We start from the raw sequence: 22,011 nt of genomic DNA on the forward strand, positions 1-22,011 counted from the left end.
TCTTTTTGAGGTTTGTTTTGATTTCAAACACTTTTGTAATATTAGTATCTATCTACTGTCTCTACTTCCTCTCTTTAGCAGCCCAGGCTCCCAGCCTGCAGCCCATGCTGTGGTTTATTGCGTGTGCAGCTGGGGCTGGCTGGGCTGCCATGGCCCCGCTGGGCCGGGCTGCTGCAGTGCAAGGGACGCTCTTTCTCCCCTGCTGTGGCTCACATCGCCTGGGAGACACTGATAGTGGCTCTGGGGAAACTGCAGGCTCCAGCTCCATCGGGAGATAAGCACGGGGTCGGGCACAGAGCTGCCGTGGGGGTTATCCCACCACAGAGCAGGAGGAAAGCCTCCCTCTCTGGCTTTGGGTTAATCATGGGCTCCGGGGGGACCACTCAGCCTTCCTCCTGGAGAGCAGGCACTGTGGCCACATCCTATTCCTTGCTTCCTTCTTCGCTTCCTTCCTCCATCCCTCCATCCATCCATCCCTATAAATCTCTTCTGTAGCTGATATTACAGGTATTATTGTATACACAAGAGTGACTGATGAAGAGAAGCAAAACGTTCTGCACTTAGGAGAAATAAAAGTAGACAAAATTCAGGACCAATCACTTCACGTTGTTTGCATACAGTGAAGAATATGGGTCTGGGAAATGTAATCTATTTACCTCTTTGCTGGCAGTGTGGCATCATCCACTGTTCTTTAATAAGTCACACACAGAGCTACTTGATGTGTAGTTTTATGAGCACTATTATATTAAGAGTTGGTCATTTAAAGGTAAGTGTTTAGGAACATGAGATTTTCATATACTTTTAAAACAAGTTTTCCCCTTTTTCCATTTTATCACAGGAAATGACATCTCAAAACACTGTGAAGACTTTGTAAAAGGCTCTTTTTACTCGCAAAAAGTTTTTAACAAGAATCCAGTCATCTTAGTTAATCCCTTTAAACTGTGTCAATATTTACTTTTAAGTGGAGTTCCAAATACTCGATGAGCTGCACTCTTAGTTTAATCAGGACAATTCCCATTGACTGGGAATTACAGCTGAAAACTGCTGGGGTTTACCTTGGATCCTCATAGTTACAACTATGATGGCAGTAAGGATGATGGGATGTCTGTTGTTAGCATATGCATCAGTCCATGAGTAAGTGGGTCCCCCAGGACTGCGTTTAGTCAGCTGCTGGGCTCCTGTCACATCTGTGATGTTCTCTACCCCCCACAAGGTTTCCAGAAGGGCTCATGGTCATTAAAATAATCAGCGTGGGACTTACAAAACAGCGTGTTCCCTCTCGTCTGTTCATCCATGTCTTTTTGGGAGAAATGCAGCAATTTGGCAACAGCTTGACCCTTGCTCAGAAGGGTGACAGAGAGGACCAGTCACAACCCCCAGCAGCTTGTAGAGGGTTCTGTGCCCTGAACTAGCAGCTGGTCCCCATCCACAGGGCACAGTTTTGTTACCGAAAGCCTGTAAATACAGACAGGACTTCAACAGCTCTTAGAGGATAATAGGCAGCTACAGTTGCTTCAGCATAGGTGTCTTTGACAGAGCTAAAGACTTATTAAGTACTGCAGCCACTTCCTATGGTTATCTGCAACCTATAGTTTGTAAGAGAAGCATATATTTAATGCACATAGACTTTTGTTTTCTAATTTTGATGGAGTAATGGCAACAGACTTTGCACTGCAGGACAGAAGACAGACAGATGGAACACCATTGCATTATATAGGTACCCTCTTTCCCCTTCCCTTTCTTGGGGCAAGGGACAGGTTATTTCACACAACACAGGACAGCTTGTCATTGCTCTTCTCTGGTAGCAGATGTATTTGGATCAGAGGAAAAGTTGTTTGGTCCAAGATGTGGCCATTACATTCCTTAAGTTATCTGGTCAATGTATCCCGTTCACATCCTCAGTATTACTAAGAAATTTCTGTTCCATTAAAAGCTGTTTTTTCCTTTGCTTTTTCTGTAACATGGAACAGAAAACTGTTGCTCTCTGTAATGGCTGGGAAGTTTAATTCAGTAAGTCTTCTGTTACCGCAGTGACACAGGGTATTCACTTTTTTTGGTTTGGTTTGGTTTTTTTAAACGATAGTTCTTATTCATCCTGAGGAGCATGAGGAAGCATTTCCATGGTGGAGGATGTGGAGTTACCATGCTGAGGAGCCTCCTGTCATTAAATATCTCCCTCACCATTGCAGGAGTCACTTGGGATGACTTGGGTGTCCCCTTCCAGTCCCACATCCCCAGCTGGGGGAGATGTTTCCTATCTGGTAACATGGTAACAGAGAAAGGCCTCGCCTCACTCTCGTGATCTTCAGTGGGGGGCACCACAGGGATATAGAGAAGGCAATTGAAATAACTAAAATCTTGCCTGGCTCCTCAGGATAAGGCCTGACTCAGACACCATGTTCCTTGTCATTTCCCCGGCCATGTCTAACTCGGTCGTACACTGTTTGCTCTTAATGTTAGTGAAGCAAACTGAAAATTATAAAGCTATGGCAAAGATCAGAAGGCAGAAAAAGGTGAGTAAATATAAACAGTCAAGTGAAAGAATGTGACTGGAGAGCAGCGAGTGCTAAATGGTGTGTTTCACAAGAATTTGAGCATGAGCTTCTCCAGGAACCACACACATCCCTGCAACACAGCTCTTAAGTCTCCAGTTAGTCACCCTTTTCCTTCCAGATTAATACTCATTTTTGGACACCTCAGCTTCTGGCTACTGCTGGCTCCAAGGTATTTATTTTCTGAGAGTCTGACTTTCACATCATGTAATAAATTGCTGGGATATATGGGGCATGCAGAGAACTGCTGGGTACATTTCAACTAAAAAAAACCAGACTGGATCAATCTCTCTGCATAGACATATTTCATTTTGTGAGTAGGAAAAGAAGCTATAGACGATCTTTCTGGGTTTTTTCCCCACAAAGAGAAAAAAAAAGTGGTAACATCCTCTCTTTGCTTTTAATTTCCTTTCTGGTAGAAGTTTGCTAAAATTAAACATTTTCACAAATATTTTAAGCTTAAATAATGTTAAAATAGATCTGGATCTGAAATTTAACTAAATTAGAAATGCAAAACCTTTTCTCATTGCTTTATCCTGATGTTAAAAATTCTTCATGTAACCATGATCCAGTATTTTGAGATGCTGAGTCACCCCACAGAGTGACTCTGGAGCCCCCATCCACTGTCACAGCTGTGGCAGTTCATACCATATTGAGTTTTCTTCCATGTTCTAACTGCTTTTCAGTATAAATGGGCAAAGACACCACTTCTTTTCTTGGTCTCTTTGGAATGACTCAAAAATAAACCAGCTCATATCAGATGAACCCTACATGTTTTGTCTCTCAGATTCTTTTCCATCTGGAACAGTTTCCTTAGGGCTCAAGAGTTTTTTCCTGAAGACTACCCCCCACCAGGCTACTGAAGTATGCTTGTCTCTTCCTCTCTCCTCTCCAAAAACTTCCTTTTGAACATTATGAGTCAGTTACATGTTTCCTTATTATTGTCTGGTCTCATGGTTGGTCAGAGGACTGTCCCGTGTCAAAGTCTGTTTGTTGTCCTTTAACAGTGCTTGAATAGATGACAATCCATTCCAGTGGATCCCCAGCCATGCTGGCATTTAGGAGAGCAGAGCAGCTCTGCAGCAAATCTCTCCATCATTCCCATTTATCCTTTGCTGTTTTTGTGCATATGAATCATATTCCTTGTGAAGGAAACTAAACCAGAAGTTCTACTTGAGGTACATGCCAATGGTGCTTCAATCCCTTTAGAGAGAAAAGAGATCCATGGCCTACACTTAAACCACATGGATTTGGGTTGTCCAGTCCAGTAAATCAAACTAAATGCAGTCTGAAGTAAAATGCCAAATCACATGCACTCTAAACGTGACTGTGAGCCCTCACAGCCAGCTGCACTGTCCTACTGCTCTGCTCTTACTGTGCCTAATGGCTCACTAATGTAGGCAAAGTCAGGGAGGCATAAAAGGTACAGCAGTTTTATATCATCAGCTTCCTAAAATCAATGAGTTCATAAGTTTCTGAGATCATTTAAGCTCCTGACTTATGTCTTCGGGCAGCCAGCAATATACAAATCGTATAGTCTACAGTACCTGCAGAGCTGAATTTGTTAGAAGGTGTTACAATAATTAATGGATTTGTAAGTGATAAAAAGATGGGGTGAGCAGAGGGATCATCTATCAGTATTTCACCTATTGGGAGCTATGATTAAGTCCTTGAAGCTTTGAGATGTGGTCAGGCTGCAGAGCAGTTAAGGATAACAAGTGAAGACTGTTATCAGGTCCAATTACTCTCTAAAGGAAATTAAGAGAGGCAGAATATAATTACTTGAACTGGAATGTAGCCAGGGTGTTGGGATGATCATTTGCTATATGACCATTAATGACTGTGGTAGAAAACTGTGGATTTAATGCCATGAGGTAAATATTCAGTCTCACCAAGGAGTCTGCTCGTTAAGAATAATATGGATGCAGTCATAAAAGAATGTTAATTGAATCTTGTGTTTGGGTGAGCATTCATCTTGTGAAACCAAGTATCAGCACTAACATCACTCAAAATACATGGAAATGCTGTTTAACATCTGTTGGGGATAGGGAATCCAAAAGGCTCTCTATCATTTTTTTTCAATTTTTTTGGTTCTGATGATAAGGGATAAGATGAAATTTCCATAGTGCAGACTGGCCTCTTCTGGAAACTACAGAAGCAAAGATGCAGGGATGAAAGCAAAACTGCAAACAGAATGGAATTAAGGAATGGTTTATCAGAAATACTAGATATAAAAATAAGATTTTGAGATTTCATGGAAGCCAGAGTGTTTAGCAAATTATGTGCTACTCTGCCTTTTGTCCTTCTTCTGTCCTGAAAGTAATAACAAGATTTTGTATGTCAGTAGTCTTTCATGCATTTAGATTACCCTTCAATTGAGTTTCCTAGTACTCCAAAACAGAAGGATAAACACTATATGATAATTGCTTTACCTTTTACTGCAGTGCAGCAGACACATAACCACATTATAAGTAGAGATGTGAAAAAAAATCAGTGTCTGACAATGCTTGAGGAATTTGAGATGGTAAGAACCCATTTTATACTTTTAACATTTGTGAATAAAAGCTTTAGTCCTATGACTATTTCTGTGGAATTGTTTGGTCATTAACTACCAAGATGGTTACATCTTTTATACCCAACCTAGCAGGTCATGTCAATACCCCTTAGGATGTTGAGCACTCCAGCAGTTGCCAGACTTTGAAAACTTTTGAAATACTTTGCTAGTGAGAGGTGGTTTGCTTAATTAGTGCCCACAGTGGCCAGGGCTTCGCAGCTCACCTGAAGAATCTGGAATATGTAACTGCTCTGTTTCTCTCTTCACATAGTGCACAGGCTCAGCCAGAAAGGTCCCTCTGCTGAAACAGGTGAGCTGTATCCACAGATGCTCCTACAAGAAAGAGCTTAGAAGAGGCATCTCTATCAGCTTGAGGAAGATCCTGAAATTATGTAATTCAGATACAAAACTAAATCCTAATATCCACTAACATAGTTTATTGCATAGTTTATTAGTAGACCTGAATTTACTCAAGAGGCTCCTGTGCTTGCCAATTTTTTTGCAAGAAAATCTTGATAGACTGTGAAAAATGTTAAACACAGCTTGTGAAGCTTGTTGGTAAAGAACTGACCTCTTAAAAATGCATGAGACTTGATCTAAAACTTGAAAGGAGACTATCCCAATTTCATGGGATAGTCTCCTTCACATAGCAGGTGAAGATTTTTTGTAAACTGATGAGCTTGCAGGAAGGTTCATCCAAACCCAGAGAAAATGGTAAAGACATTTGTGAATGAGGACAGGGGAGAGAGAGAGAAATAGCAGCCTCTCCTCTTACTGCTTTCCTGAAAGTCCCACAAGCCTTTTTATGCTTCTGGAAGAGCCAGAGGTAAGAGATCTGTTTGATTTAAATCAAGAGAATCTTGTTAAAAATATTCAAGCCTCTGAGAGAGCTGCTTACATTAGCATGATTATTTAGTCTGGAAAAAGGACTACATTGCAGTCATCTTTGGGAGGCTCAGAGTGCCAGCTGCAACTCCTGTAAAAGGAAATTCCAGCCAGCACAGAGAGTGCTCCTGTTCCCATTGCCCAGAGTCGCCTGCGCCTGGCCAAGGCTTCTGGAGGCTTTGAGCCCCTCTCACCTACTGCTGTTCTACAGAGTCAGAAGACTCCTGTCATAAACACACACCTTTTCTGAAAGAAAGGACCAGACCTGCCTTCTGAGGCACCACCGACAACTTTAATAACTTATCTGGCAGAGGACAACCAGAAGAAACCGGATCTGGAACTGGCAAAGGGACCTCAAGGTCAGCCCTATTTCAGCACATTGCATTTCATAATGGAATGTGAACAATAAATCCCATCATGTCTTTAATAATGCAATAGTTAGCATGCTGGGAGAGGAGAAAGTCTGTGGTGTAGTGCATCAAGTTTTATGCCATTCTCTTCTGAGCCTGTAAAGGCAGCTAACAGCACTTAACCTAACACTGCTGCTATTGCTACATAGGAAAACATTCATTAAACTGCATAACTCTGAGAAGAAAACCCTTAATTCATCAAACCATATACATCAAAGGGAGATCTTTTATAACATCATTACATGAAGGGTATGGCTTTTTCCTTTTTAACTGAAACTATGACAGGTCAGTCCCTCAGGCACCTTGTAACACTGGTGGCCATGCCACAGGTTGTGAAGGATTTTATTGACCATGAGGCCTTTCATACTGCTGCCTGGAATGAAGAGGAACTTTATTCTAGCAGAAACATACAGGATATAGTGAGCAAACATGGGTGCTGGAACGTGCTGCCTTGTGCAGAAAAGAACCTCCTGTGTATCCACAGCAGTAAGTTAACTGCTCCATGGACCATCTCTGATGTTTTGTGGTGCCAGATGCTGTGCATGGGCAGCTGACATGCAGGCGTGTTCCCTAGTACTTGTCAGAATAGGAGTTTGTGAGAAGCAGATGAGGATGTAAGGCTTGGACAGGTGGGTTGGCTAGAGGGAGGAGTTTTAAATGTAATTGCAGTTCCCAAATTTTCTGCTCAGAGAAGCTGAGATGATTGAGAAGAGAGAAAGAGGCATCTGACTTTTTTAACAGGTCAGATTTTTTCTTCCACATACTTCTCTTATGAGTTTCCAAAGGTGTTCTCTTTCCCTTCTACTCTATTGCAGTCAAGTACCCATATCGAGGCCTTGGAGCAAAGCCACGGTTCCAGTCTTTATTTCTAGCCTCCTGGTATAAATCCATAAATAAAGTAAACCCCCTTATGGCATAGTAATCTTCAAGAATGCCCCAACATGAATAAACTTTTATAGTGAAACATAACTCTTTCCCTGCAACTCAAATGAAGCTCATCTGATTTATATCTTTTGTTATTGTCGTTGTGGACCACACTGAGACCGACCAGGTTCCCCATTTCCTGGCAGATAAAACACCCAGAGTACAAGAGATAGCAAGAGGCAGTTCAGGGCACTGGCAAAGCCCCCTGGCACAGGCAAACTCTTCAGCTGCCTGGGCAAGACACTGTCACGGCTGCTGGGGGTTTCTCTGCCGCCTGCAAAGTCTGTGGCAAAAGGAAAAACCAAATAGGAAGTAACATTTAAGTTTGGTTTTAAAATTAAGATGCAAATCTGCTATACAAATATCCTACAGCAGGCAAGTCCAAAGGGAGCATGTTTCATTTTGGATCAGCTTAAATTTCTTAAACTAACTTCACTGACATTTGTCTTGTGCCGGTTAATTTACTTATGTCTGCCTTTACACGCTCACACTAAGCATAGATAAAGTTCTCCACACAAAGGTTTATGCTGGCATGACAAATCTTAGGCTGTAACAGAAATGTTTTTGTACCACACTGGCCCTGTGCAGCCACCACTGTGCATGGTTATTTGTTCTTGGCGGAACATTTGCTGTGTCACAGGCAGGCTGGGAGGAAAACGGGAATAAGCCTTTTGCCAAGGAAGATGCAGAGCAGACTTGAACAGCTGAAGGGAGGAGTGGAGGCAGTTAAAACCTTGTGCGTAATTTTTAGCTGATCCTGTCTTTTTTTACCAGAAAATACTAATTTAAAATATTTAATTAATATGAGTATTAAAAATATAGAGGGACTTCAATGCCCTGTGAAATTTGTAGTGATTTTAGGAGTAGAAGAATAAAGTTACTGTAGAAAGTTAATCTAAAAATTTGTAGGGATTATTTTCCCACCAACAAATTATCCTGCTCTAATCAGTTCTAATTCTCTCTTTATAAAGGAGAAAGAATGGGTTTTGTAGAGTATTTTGAGAAAGGTATTAGTTCTCAGTCTTCACTTCCCAATCCTCCCACACCCCAAAAAATGCCTTTACTTGGAAAGTTACATAGTTCACTTATTCAAAAGAGAAATTAGAGTCCCCATTTCTGATGCACCCTTTCATGCAGTGTATCACAGTTCCTATCACTCCTTATGGCTGCTTCTGCCTTTCACAACAGATAGATAAAAATAAACATGTGCTTCTAGTTCTGCTTTCTAAACCATTAGAACACAGAAAGCAGAAAAAACCATCAATAGCTCAGTGCTTTTTCCTTTGCACCGTTGTGATCTGAGTGTTTGGGGGAGCAGCAGTCACCAGCTCCCCATGACAGTGACTGAGCAGGGTCTGTAGAGACAAGGGTCAGTCTCCCACCTTTGAGGATGGAGGAACGGAAATGTAGAAAAAGCTCCTGCTTGTTTAAGGGAAGGAAGGAAGGCAATTTTTTCTGTTCTAAAGCAAACTGCAATTTCAAGCTCTCTCTGAATACCTTTCAAGTACATCTGCTGTAAAGCCTTTGGAGCCACTGTTATTTACCAAGTAGGAAAGTGCAACCAATGCAGATTATAAGAGCTCTTTTCCAAGAAGAAAGCAAGAAGTATGCACTCTTCCAGCATCCTACCAGGGCTAAAATTATGGTGGTTGCACTTTTAGGCAGGCAAACAGTCATTTAGCATGGTACTTAGCCTGTACAGTCATGGTGCTTGCAATGATTAATGGATAGGTTAATTTTCTCTATTTCATTTAAAATAAATAGCCCTTTTGGTTAGTTCTCTGCATATTATGTATGTGCATGCTATGTGCAAAGCCATCCTGGTATATACTGTCCCCAGGCACTGCAACACTTTCATTTCCCATTTTTACTCCAATCTTGACCAAATGAAGCAAAGGAAATATGAATATTTTTTTCCTTTTTTAGCTATTGTCCCAGATGTTTTCATTGCCATTACTTTTCATTTCAGCTGTTGAGTGAATCAAGGGTCTGGCACTGTTCAGAGTGATTTCTTCTTCTTCTAGTCTTTTACCTGCATTTACAAGGTTAAGCTTCCTGAAAAGATTTGCTATCACAATATTTAGTTTTTAGAATTTAAATATATTTGGGCCAAATTCACAATAGAAACAAATAGGTATGGATCTAACTCAATGACTTCAATTTAACCTCAAATAATACAGGAATGAGCCGCATATATATGAACTATGAAACCAGGGAATTATTCTGCTGTGTTCTCTAGGTCCATTCTACCCATGATTTATTTTAAATTACTTTGGGTAGGGTCACCTTCTTTTAGCATGTCACTATACATGACCATTTGTGCATGCAGAAGTTGATCATATCATAAATAGCTGTGGTGTTGGGATGAACCTATCAAGTTCTTTTAAGGTGCTTCTTTACATTGTCTTCACACCAAGGTTAGTATCTGTGTGAGATGGAGGCTGCATAAAAAAGGTCTCTGAAATAAAAGCAGAAAAACTGGCAAAAATTTCATTTTCACTGGGAGCTGGTACTTTCCCAATTCAACAAAGAAATCTCATCCTCTCTCTCCTTGTTGCCCAGGACATTCTGCCATGCAAAATCCTCTATTTCACCTGTAACATTTTTATGATGGTTTGTTCAACTCTGTTCTGTCACTGCAGAAGGATTAGCGGGTTGCTAACTTGTAACATGCTCCTTCCTCCTTCCCTGCTTTAAATGACAAATCAACTCACTGGGAGTCACACACCAAAACCATTTATTTCTTTAAATGCTACCAGGCATCAAGGTCTGTCTCCAGCTACCTTTGTAATTTTGGCCTGACTCTGTACTTGTCACTCATAAGATCTACAGTTGTGGAAACTGTCAGCAGTGCAGTGGTATAAAACTCAAACAGTCTCTGTGTGGTGGTGTCTGATAAGATAAGAAAAGTTATTTTGTGATTTCAAGATAGTTTGTCTCCTCTGACAGCTTTCATTTCAGTGTTAAGGAGTTCTTGCACAGCATTTGTCTGTACTTTTAGGAAACAAATATAGTTTAGGAAACAGTTTACTTAATTTCTTTTAATATAATAAAACTACCAATACTGATTTTTAAATGAAATTAGGATTTCTAAATGAAATATACTTAATATGCTGATATGTGTATTTTACTATTGCCTTTCATCAGGTTTCACTCTATTTCACTGAAAAATATTCAATCAGAAAAGAAAAAAATCACATGATACAACTTTCACTAAAGTACTGTTATTTTTTAGGTTAGTTAAAATGTTGAGAAATGATAGTGAGGAAGAACATTTTTGAAAATTTTAGGTTGCCTTTTTAAAGATCTGGTGTATTTGGAATGGTGTAAAAAAAGAAAAGAAAAAAAAAGTAAAATCTGCAAAATAAGACCTTCATTCTGCAGTTTCATTCTGGCTGGGGCTCGTGTAAGGACATCATTTCCTGCTTGGGAAAAGGCTCTACTGTCTCTTTAACAGAGATGGTTCTGTTCTCATTTTCTTTATTTTCTGTTTATTTTGGACCAGCATTTCTAGGACTTCCAAAGTGTGTTACAATCATGAGGCTGCAGTACATGCATTACCTGCTGCAGGCAGTGCCCCTCAGTGTTATCAGTCTCTATCTTGGGATCAAAAGATTTTCTCTAGGCAAGGTGAGGACAATATGACCTCATAACTCCCTCTAAGACACTACTGCAGAAAAAAAAAATCTTGGTTTATACTGTGATAGTTTGTGTTCTTCCATATATTCTCCAGTCAGGCATGAGGTCTCCCGAGTGTCTTTGCCATGAAGCAGAGCTCCCCTGAGATTCACTGAACGTGTTCTGGGGCACTCCCCACATGTGTGCTGCCATCTCTGTCCATACAGCAGCTCTGGGCTCTGCTCTGCAGGGTCCTGCTTTTCAAAAATCAGTCAGGGGTGCAATAAGCAAGCGAGGCTGTGAGGAGATGCTTGGCCACGTTCTGATAAAATATTAATGACATCAATCGGAAATCAATGTCAGTTTTATACTCCTTGCAGAGACAGTGCTGGATTTAAGCTAATGTAGAGCACTTCCAAAATACCCAAATGCACAAAGCTTTACCTGTTTGCAAGGGAGGACCCCACAGAAATGAACTGCCCCACACAAACCAAAGTTGTTCAGGACAACATGCTCTCTGACAGCAGCATCCACCTCCACAGTCTAATTCTTATCCCACTTTATGATCATTCTAGCAGTTCCTTTCCTCCTCCTGCCTGCACAGCTGCAGCATGGAGGCTCGGCCCATCCCTGCTCACTCTGCAGCTCTCCAGGAGCCGTTCAGACAGACACGTTCACAGCCTGCATCTCAGCATTTGCTGAGGACACAGAGGGGCCATGCCAAGGCAGCAGCAGTGCCCAGCCACGCTGCCCAGGAGAGCTGGGATGAGAGCTTTCCTCACTGCTCAAGTCCTGACTCAGGCACAGGTGGAGGTGTGCTATGACCTTGGAGTCCTCCTGAAAAATACAGTTGAACAGATGAAGAAGTTTGCTGTAAGTCATGCCCATTTCCAGATTCTCTCTGTTAAAGAGAAGGCAATATGTGGGATTTTTTTGAACAGGACACAGCATTCTCTGTCCAGGGGTTTGCTCTGGAAACTAGGTTTACAAACTTTTGCTGGCAGCTTAGAAAAGTGTAACAGCATAATAACATTTCCTCAGTATGCAGCCTAACTTGGTGCTTGGGCAGGCAAATTTTGGAAATTTTGGACAAATGTATGGAGGGCTAGTGGAATCCATTTTAGCAGCTAATATGCTGAACTTCTAAGTAAGTAAGATTGTGCTGGTATATATTTTTAAAAGATTGAACTATTTTTTTATTACATTGAAGATCTGTTCTTTATCAGAATGAAGAACCAAAGAGGTTTAATAAATGCTCTTCCCCCAGAGTCCTTTCCCTTTGAAAATTTTAACTGCACTGACATCTAAGGGTCCAATTCACAGACCATGGTCTTGGGGACAATATTCTTCTTTAATGTAAGGAGAGGTCTGACCCAGGTCCCCAGGAGAAGACCCAAAGCCATCATTACATGCAATGCTCATCAGCCCTAAGTACCACCCAGCAGACCATTTGAACAGGTTTTGTGTGGGGGTTTTTGTCTTCAGTGATTCTGTGGTGTGTGACCGAATTGAACTTTATAAATATCAAATAGACCCGTGGCCAGACTGCTGTGGCTGAAGCATGTACAAGGGAAAAAGAGAAAGGCACTCTTTGAAACTTGTAATTTTCCTCTCTTTGCTTTCTGTGTATTGTACTTTTAACATTTTAATATCTGTGTCTATATTTAGAGGCACCTGCCAGCCTCTAAATCTGCACTTCAGAGATCACAGCCATAGTGTGCTGGCTCCATTGCAACTGGCTTTGTCCTCTGCTTTCTTTTGCCTCAGGTAACTCTTGCATGTAAATATATTTTGCTTCCTGTTCTGTAGAACTGAAGAGCCACAGACTAGGTAAAATGGGGAAAAGAGCCTGCCAATAATAAGTGGATGTTTCAGAAACATGATTTAAGAAGTCTTGACTGGAAATCAATTAAAGTCCATCACAGAGTATTTGAACTTCAAGACATTTTAGCATGAAGCTGAGGCAGGAGAGAACACCATCAGGGTCCTCTATAATGGAAAGATCCAGTGTTTTCATAAAGAGATAAAAGCAGACTTTCCAAGGACAGAACACACTCCCTCAGACTTTTGTACCGGATTCAGACTAAACAACCTCAATTTAATCGAGATTTTCTTTTCTCTTTCCACATAAACCAGCAGCCATACCGTGCAGATCTGTGTGGTTTGTGTAAACAGCAAAATCAAGGTGTTTTGTTACATTTCTAATAATAGTTTTAACCTGCATTCTGTGTATGTCCCAAGACTGGGGACATCAATAGTACTGTAATCTGCTTGTTTCTTTTATATTATTTTTCCATATGCAAGTGTGCTTGTGGTTTTTGATAAAAATTCAACCTGTTAATTACTCAAAAAGGCTTAAATTGAAGAACTAGTCATGTCAATCATATCTGTGGCCTACTGGCTCGTCCTTACCCAACACTTCACAGTATAAGGCTTTTCTGGGAGTATTCTGCTATGGTCATCAAGTGCAGTATGTAATCATAATTCAGAGAAAAAGAAACAGGAATTGCATTGCAAGTCACCATATGACTGTAAAATAGTATTTTAAGTAACTTTTTTGTGTAATTGCTTTAAACTCTCTCAGAGATTACTAATATAAGAGGACTTTTAAGTGCATTCCTTTAAACGTGGCAGTCACAAATTAATAAATACAATGATTTAGGGACCTTTCCCCCATTTTATTAACAAAATCATAGAACAATTTATTTTAACATTTAATCACTGCTTTTTAATTTATTTTTTTAAAGAAGGCCATCATATGTTTTATGTGGGTGCTGAAACAGAGTGCCTAAGTCAGACTTTCTGCTGTTACCAGCACAGAGACCAGTAGAGTGAAAAATAATTCTTTCATTCCAGGGCTTTCTTTTCTGTACTTTATGTCCAAATATCTTTTCCCTGTGGCATAATATCCTAATTCACTTAACGTGTGCTCAGCTTCAAGGTCCAAGTCTCTCAAGTGGTTTGCAGGATATTGTTCAGTGATAATCTACAATACAGGGGCTGGTGCATCACATGCACTGACAAAGTGTACAAAACATACACAGGAATAGTAAGGGTTGCAAGATAGTGATACCAGGCTGCAGTACACAGCAAGAAATAACACAGGCAGTTTTATAATGAAACTTGAAACTATCAATGTTTATAGTATAGATTAAAAAAAAAATTAAAAAAGGCCAGTTGGGGAAACAAATGTGTGGTAGAGGAGAAGTGCAAGAATGGGGAAGACAATTTTCTAGGAGTTATCAGATTGCACCTGGAGAACAGAGAAGCTAAATTTAGCAAGGAGAAGTTTGCAAGGATACATCTTAACAGGTGGTTAAGCAACATAAAAACACTGAAATGAACCAGATTCTGATATTTAATGCCTCATGTCCCAGGAGCTGACTCAACAATAGCACAGTAATATTTCAACATACATTTTACAACACATTTCCCTTGCCAATGTGCTTAGGCCAATCTATAATTAGACATAATAATTAGGATCCAGGTAATATATTATTTGAGTTGAGTGAATGTTTTGCAGTAAAGACAAACATTTTTCTTGCTTGAATTTTCATTAAGAAACCCGTATTTCCTAGGGATTGCCAGCTTACTACTTTGATTACTGCTTTGTCAGTTTTCTTGAATTGCAATGATTACTGTTTGTCTGGCTATTCTCAGTCACCTACACTTCCACAGGAGCTAAATCATAGACAAAATAGAAGCTGAGAATTTGAAATTTTGTTTTGTGTAGTCCCATTATATTATGGTTATTACACACGTGGGTTCTTTTGAGGTTACAACTCTAAGAAAGTGAGGTCAGGTTTTCCTGTCAGGGCTATCATTTAAATCATCAGAAACTGTTCTCTTGACATGTTCAGTGGAGGCCCTTTCAGGTTTGTTACCTTCTGCTGGCCTCACTGAGATCACTGACAGAGGAACTGCACGTGGATACAAACCAGGCAAAGCCCTGCCTTGCCTTTCAGCTCCTTTTCAGATGCATCTGGGAACCCCTGGGAAGTTTGAAGGCAGGGATGTGCCTGTGTTTATCAAAAGGTGGCCAGTATGATTAGCCATTTTAATCTAGAGTCCTGGCCACCATGCTTAGGACTTCCAGGTTTTCTATGCTGCCATGGAAACACACATAAAGATTTACCAAGGGAAAAGAAAAAAAAAAGACAGAAATCTGGGAAAGGCAGTAGTGTTCAGAGGACGAAGTTTAATCCTCATTAAGTGGTGTAATGTTGAATATGATTTGCTGTACTGCAGATTTGTTAGTCAGCTAACAGCTTGATTTTACAACTGTGCGCATATACAGCTAACATTTTTATTTAAGAAATCCCAATAACTGAGTTAAAGCTGAGTTTCTTTATATGGTACTTAAAATTTAATAGTGGTTTTTTTCTTTTATTGATCTTTTGAACACTTCATTTGATACCAAAAGCAGAGGGAAGCTGAATCACCCGTTCCAAAGCCTTAAGGCAAGACCGGGCAGTCCAGATCTAAACTGAAATCTGAATATTGAAAGATCACCTTTCATCTATGCTGCTAAAAGAAAACCTCCATTTCCTCCTCATCTTCCTGAACTTTGGAGTGGCTGATCTTGTCAGCCTGTGCAGAGGCTGCGGAAGAGAACATCTGAACTGTCACACCAGCCTTGGCTGCAAATTGCCACCTCTTCTAGATAAGAGCATTTTCTTCTATATATAGCACACCCTCTGCTTTTACTGTGAAATAATTAAAATGATGCAGTAGAATCCAAATAGCACAAATACCCGAGGTGTGTGGCCTCACCACCTGCAGCAGCCGTGGCTCTGCTGCTGGTGGCACTGTCCTGTTGGGGGCACATTTGCTGTACGTGCAGCTGTTCAGCCAGGATGGGCTTCTGATTTCTCACCCTGGCTATGCTACACAATGTGATTAAATTAGATCTCTTACATTGTTCACTGACTTCTGGTAAATTACACCTTTGATTTCTGGTCCAATGAAAAGGTGCTAATTATCTTTTTAAGTGCTCATTTAATGTTCTGCAGTGACATAAAGCATGAGTGCAGCCGCCTGCATGCCCAAACCTTCCAGAGGTTTCTCCCAGACTGCTCACTCTCATCAGCCTTTTTCATTTTTCCTCTGCTCCTTCCCTCTGTCCCTCCAAGGCACCTGCTGTGTGCCAGTTCTGCAGCTGAATAAATCTACAGCGTTGTTTGCTGCAACTGGCTCCATTTTACACCATAAAAAAAAGAAAATTGCCATCCTGTCTGCATTGCCCAGCTCTAATTATTGTTTTTCTCTTAGATGGAGCTTAGCAGACCTCACTTTGCAAATGGCTGCCTCTGCTCTTCCCTTGAGAAAGAAGTTTGTATGGGGAAGCATTTCACCCATGCCCTACACAGCCTGCACCTGCCCTTTCTATAAATAGTTTATAAAAGCTCTCTGCTGTTGACTGTGCTTATGTGACCAGTGGCCCTTTGAGGCCAAGGTGCCCAAACTCACCCACCAGGACACACACACACCCCTGGGCAGCAGCTGGTGCCTGGGGCTGTTATCTCCTGGAAAGCAGCCCATGCTCTGGGCTCCCCATCTCCAAAGTGGTGGAACCCTGGCAAAGTCCATGGATGTCCCTTGGATGGCTGGGACCCCGTCCTGCTCTCAAGCTTCTCACTTCATTCCCTGTCCCTAGACCTGGATACTGGTGACTCCAACCTCAGCATGTCAGCTGAGCTGTGCCAAAGCTGTGGCTGCCCCCCAGTCCCCCTCCTCTCACATGGGGACAGGGCAGTGGCTCTGCAGAGGGGTTTTCACAGCTCCTCCCTGGCAGCCCCACCTCCCCTCCTCAGGGAGAAACTGCTCAGCACTGGTGGCTCCCTCTGCCCTGGCTCTGGGCTCAGGTTTTCAGTGGTGGCTTTACTGCAAGGAAAGCAGAGGCTTAAAATGCAGTTGTCACCTAAGTGCATGTAACTACATTCTGTAAAAACCTGCCAGATTCTAACAGCTTGTATTTAAACCATGGAAAAAACCCCAAACATTGCTTTTCCAATTCCTAATGCCATCCCTGCCAGCTCTCCCTGTGCGTTCTGGTAGGTGTCTCCAGACCATCACTGCCCCACAGCTGAACACTGGGCAGGGTCTGCCCCAGGCTTTGGTTACCCTGTCCCTGGCAGGTCCCAGCCTTGTGCCAGGCTGACAGCCAAAAATGTTTCAGTTTGGGTTCTATAGATGGCAAAAATCCAGCACAGAAGGAGAGTGGCACTGACAGCACACAGTGCCCTGCCTCTGTGGGAGAAGCCCGCTGATGAACCCACTCATTTATTACAGGTGGCCAGGCTGAGGCTGTTTCACAGGAGATTTTCCCCTCCCAGTTTGAGCACTGTTAAATCTTTCTCTGCTAGCTCTGTTTGGCACAACCTGTTGGCTGTGTCTCAGCAGGGGCTCTGCTCACAAATAACAGGCACAGCCGTGCTCCCAGCCACTCTCCCAGGACAAAATCTGTTTGTGGAGCACAGCAGTGGCCAGGTTCAGCAGGGCTGGCTGGCATGTGCTCATCTACTTCTATTAGATTTCTCTTTAAAAGCACACTAGCTTATTTTGTGTTGTTACTTCCAAAGATGATTAAATATGCCCTAGTTTGAACTTGAAGAATTATTTTGCTTTCATTCAAACATCCAGCTATGCTATATGAAACCCAGGATTGTGAGGCTGCTGCATGAGAACTGGGTTGCCCCCACCCCCTTTTGCAGAATCCTCCTGCCAGAGGTTTAATGCCCTAATCATTATCAAGATGAATATTGCCAGGTGTCACAGTGAAGCACAGTTATTAAACAAAAAGAAAGAGAGAAAGAAAAAAAAGCTACAAATCAGATTTCAAACAGCAGCTAGTTTGCTTTACCATCACTTGCTTGCTATGTGCCAGGGAGCCTGTAGATATTTGTGGGAGTTAACCCTTGGCAGTGAAGCAGCTCTCTGACTGAGTGTGCATCTGGGCCATGCACCTGCTTGCCTCTGTTCTGGTCCTAGGCTTGGTTTCTCCAGCTGCCCCCATCCTCACACACATTTGCTACTGCCCTCATTCATGGAGATCAAGCCCATACAGAGCAGAGAGCTTCAGGCATCACACCAGAGACAAAAGGACTTGGATTCCATCAAAGTTTGTTCCCTAACCTGAGGCTGGGCAAACAGGAGCTCACTGGGGTTTGTGCTCTCCAGTGCCTCCACGGCTCCTCATGCCACACAACATTCCCTGAGGAAGCAGGCCGCTTTTGTGCCATGCTGGTGGCTGTCTGTGCACCTTATCCCTGTGGGCACCTGAACAGAAGTGTCTCTTTGATGCACATGTGGTGAGGGCACTGGACAGACTGGGGAGGCCCACAATTATGTATTTTGACACAGCCAATCCCCTGCAAAGGACTGAAGCCCAGGGCACTGTAGACACGATTCAGTGCAACCCCACTGACCTGTGCTCCTGGCTTCCCTCTCTGGTGTGGGCCCTTCGGATGGGTTGGGGTGAGAGCTTTTTTCTATTCATTGTGATCAGTTCTTCCAGTTTATGCCTCCATCAGCCCTTTCCTGCATCAAGCCCTTGCACACTGAAATAGTTGCAGACATATTCTAACAAGGCCATGGGGGATGTAAGGACATCCAAGGACCAAAGTAAGAATTTTTTTTCCTGGAATAGCACTTCTCCTTTACAATCTCTTTTAATATGGCTGCACTGAACAGTAAAACAATATTGACCTAACCACAGCAGTCTTCAGAATTTAGTCTCTACCAAAACTTTATACAGCCCTTTACAGTTTGCATGTCTCTTCACAGGTCTCAAATATGCAGGATTGAGGATAAATAAGACTATGCCAAGTAGAGAGATCTACCCAGATAGTAAGAAAGATTACTCTATGCATAGACCTACAGAAAAGACAGATTTATTTATTTAGATGTAAACTGGGGAGAATTGTTAGGTAGCAGTGATATTCATGAGCTATTTATAGCCAACCTCTGAGATGAGACGTTTTATATTAGAGAAAGGAAACCTCAATGCGTAAAAATAGGGGAATGTAGTTGAACTTAGTGGGAGCACAATTTTTCTTACTTAAAATGCATTCTTACATTTCAACCAATGAAATTTGGTTTAAAGGAATACTGAGAAGGTAAGTAATTTTTTCATTCTAGTAATTATTTTTGTCCTAAGAAGCTGTGAGGTTAAATTGTTAACACAAGATTTTTGACATATATGTGTGATATATTAATGACCCAATCCCTTTCCCCAAGGAGCTATTTGTTTTTAGCTTTTTAACTACTTTTTTATTTATATTGAGGAAACAATCAAACTTTCATCTGAGACATTTTGCATTGACATCGGTATGATTGCTTTGTGTTTTTATAAGGGGGAATTAATTAAGGGCACTGATTCATGATTGAATCAGCTTCAACTTTGGTGGCTAAAGAGGTTACTTCTGAGGTGATAACCTCAGCTCTTCTGAACCCGACAGGAGTCATGAACCAGAGATCCCCCCTGCTGCAGCTCACAGCCCAGCATGTTAACATAAATTGAAATCAATAGATGTGGGAATGAGTAAACTGTGTGCTGTGAACTGGGGTGGTCCCTTCTGCCACCCTGCTCCAGTATCTTCTGCCAGAAGGGTGGGATGGACATCAGGAAGTGATAGATTTTTCCATGTCCAGAGCCTGGAAATCCCCTCTATGTTGTACCATGGAGCTACAGCATGAAAAGCTGGATATTAAATATCACACCAAGCTGGATTTTTGTTAGACTCCTGCATCCGTTTGGCTTGGCTAGCACAACTAGTCTGGTTAATTTCAGAAGGAGTTTTGTGGAGGTTTATGGCTCTGCAAAACAATAAGCTAAATTCTGTATAATTTTAATTTGAAATAAACCAGACAAAAGATATTCTTCCCAGTTCACATCACCGTTCCCAGCACAATAAGTATTTTACACATGATTTTAACTCAAAGGTGGGAAGAGAGCCAAGAATGAGTTCCCAAGGTATACAAAACCTTACTAAATTGGAGTGTAATACTAGGAAAAAAGTGCACATGCAGATGTGAATTGAACTGATCTTCAAGAGGACAACGTTTGCTTTTCCAATCCTATTCTCATTTCTACAGCTGCTGGTGATTAAAGCCCAGACCACTGTAGCTACTGCCAGTAAAAGAAAAGCCTAAATGTAAGTAGTGTCTCCAAGACAGGAAAAATTGAAAACAAGGTGCTAGTGTTGGGCTGTTAACACCTTAGACAAAGACCAGAAATACAGCTGGGTAATTTTTTCAAGAGATGAGACTTTCATCACAGAGGAACATTAAAAAAAACATCTTTCAATGTCAGTCAAAGTTAGCTGTGAATTTGTGCAAAGTTCAGTGAAGTAAGTTCTGCAGATTTTCTTGGAAGAAAACAACATGTGATTACATTCTTCAAATACTTCTACTTTTGTCTAAAACTTGAGTTAAATATTTTAATAATGAAGGAGGAAAAAGACATCCCAAGTAAACCAGATGGTTTAGGTACTTTTGGAGGAGAGCAGAGGTAGGGACATTTTCTCAACTGCTTTTGTTTTAAACCCATGACTTATATGCATATAAAGTACCAAATTTCTTTGACATTCATCTCAGTTTCTGAAAATTTTGTATGTCAATACATAGCTATTTATCCTAAATTAATTTGGCCTGGAAACTTCTATAGATTTCACCTAACATCTACAGATTGCATTTGATCACAGACCTGCCAAATAGTCATTTCAGTAAGCATATGTGTGATGGCAAAAATATACAACATTCCTATAATTAGGTATCACAAAACATTTGTCACCATTACTGAGTTGTAACTTAAGAACTATATTGCAAAAAAGTGAAAGACTCACCCAAAAGAGCATCCTCTGTCATTCTTCCCAGCACAGGCTGATTTCTGTCAGGGATTTGGGTCGGGTGTGGGACTGTCCTGTCATTATCTCATTAGGACGTGCAGCCCTCCCTCTGCTCACTTTCACTGGGAAGGGCGAGGTGGATGAGACACAATCTGGTTCTAACCGACGAATGACCAAACCACCACAGGTCTGGCTGGTTCTGCCAGCCTCCTCAAGGCTGCAGCTCCCTGGGTAGTCTTGTATGAATCTCCAAACCTGGTACCACTCAGGCCATGGGATTATTTTTAAATTAAGAAATCCTCAAGGTTTTCACTATTTGCAGAGGGCTGCCCCCCATAGTGATCATGCTTCTCTCTGCAATGAGTGATGATGCAATTCCTACTGCTTTCCTAGCAAATGGGGAGAGGTATAAGGAGTGGCACTTCATTTCTTATTTTGGTTATGAGTCATCAGCTCTCACCTTAAATACTAGGGCGAGGTCTCCCAGTCAAAAAAAAAAAAAATGCTCTAATCATGAAAGAAAAGTAGCCAAGCCTGGAGAGAAGGTTTGAACTGATAGTTGTGACAGGCTTAAGTAATCCCCACATGAATGAAGTCAAACCCCCCATAGGACAGGATATTTTGTTAAAAAAGCAGGGCCTCTACTGGCTTAGAAAACCCATTGAGACTGTGCCCACTCATGTAACTCTGTGGCATCTCACAGGATTAGAAAACTTGTTTTAAACTGTATTCTTTCTGAAAAATTAAGCCTTCTGTTTCTCCCCCCATCACATAAATTGCTGATAATTATAGCAGTACTAGAACTGCTAATTCTCAGGCTTCTGGAAATAAACTACCACTATTCTGAAGCAGAGATCTGGTGCTCATGCAGAGCAGAGCCCCTGACCCAGCTCCTCTGTGGTGCAAACCTACACTGAGCTGTGAAGGAGGCAGGAAGGGATTCTGATTTATAGCATCTGAAGGGCTGACCCAGAAGCTGGAGTAAATGGGCTTGATCTAGCAATTCCCAACATCCTCACACTCCAGCAGTATTAACGATCAATTAGGAGGCACTTTGTTTCCATACCGCAGCAGCAATAGCTTTAGCCCTCCTTTGAAAGGGCACAAAAGGGCAGAGGGCAATGGCTGAGCAGAGAGACGACAAAATAACGTGGGGAGAAACCAGGGACTCTTAGGAACCTAACTGCAAATCTTGTAACAAAATGCAATTGGACAGAAGG

General features: G+C 41.6%; 1 long non-coding RNA gene across 1 annotated transcript; it reads right to left on the reverse strand.

Annotated features, from left to right (window-relative positions):
- Positions 1 to 227: 227 nt before the first annotated feature.
- On the reverse strand, positions 228 to 22,011 carry LOC135306433 (uncharacterized). The gene is made up of 3 exons (XR_010367255.1): positions 20,789 to 22,011; positions 5,331 to 5,452; positions 228 to 3,755 (listed from the first exon to the last, which is right to left on the reverse strand). It is a non-coding gene; the product is annotated as an uncharacterized LOC135306433 (long non-coding RNA).

Source organism: Passer domesticus, chromosome 8 (genome assembly GCF_036417665.1).
Source record: "Passer domesticus isolate bPasDom1 chromosome 8, bPasDom1.hap1, whole genome shotgun sequence".
Taxonomy (NCBI): domain Eukaryota; kingdom Metazoa; phylum Chordata; class Aves; order Passeriformes; family Passeridae; genus Passer; species Passer domesticus.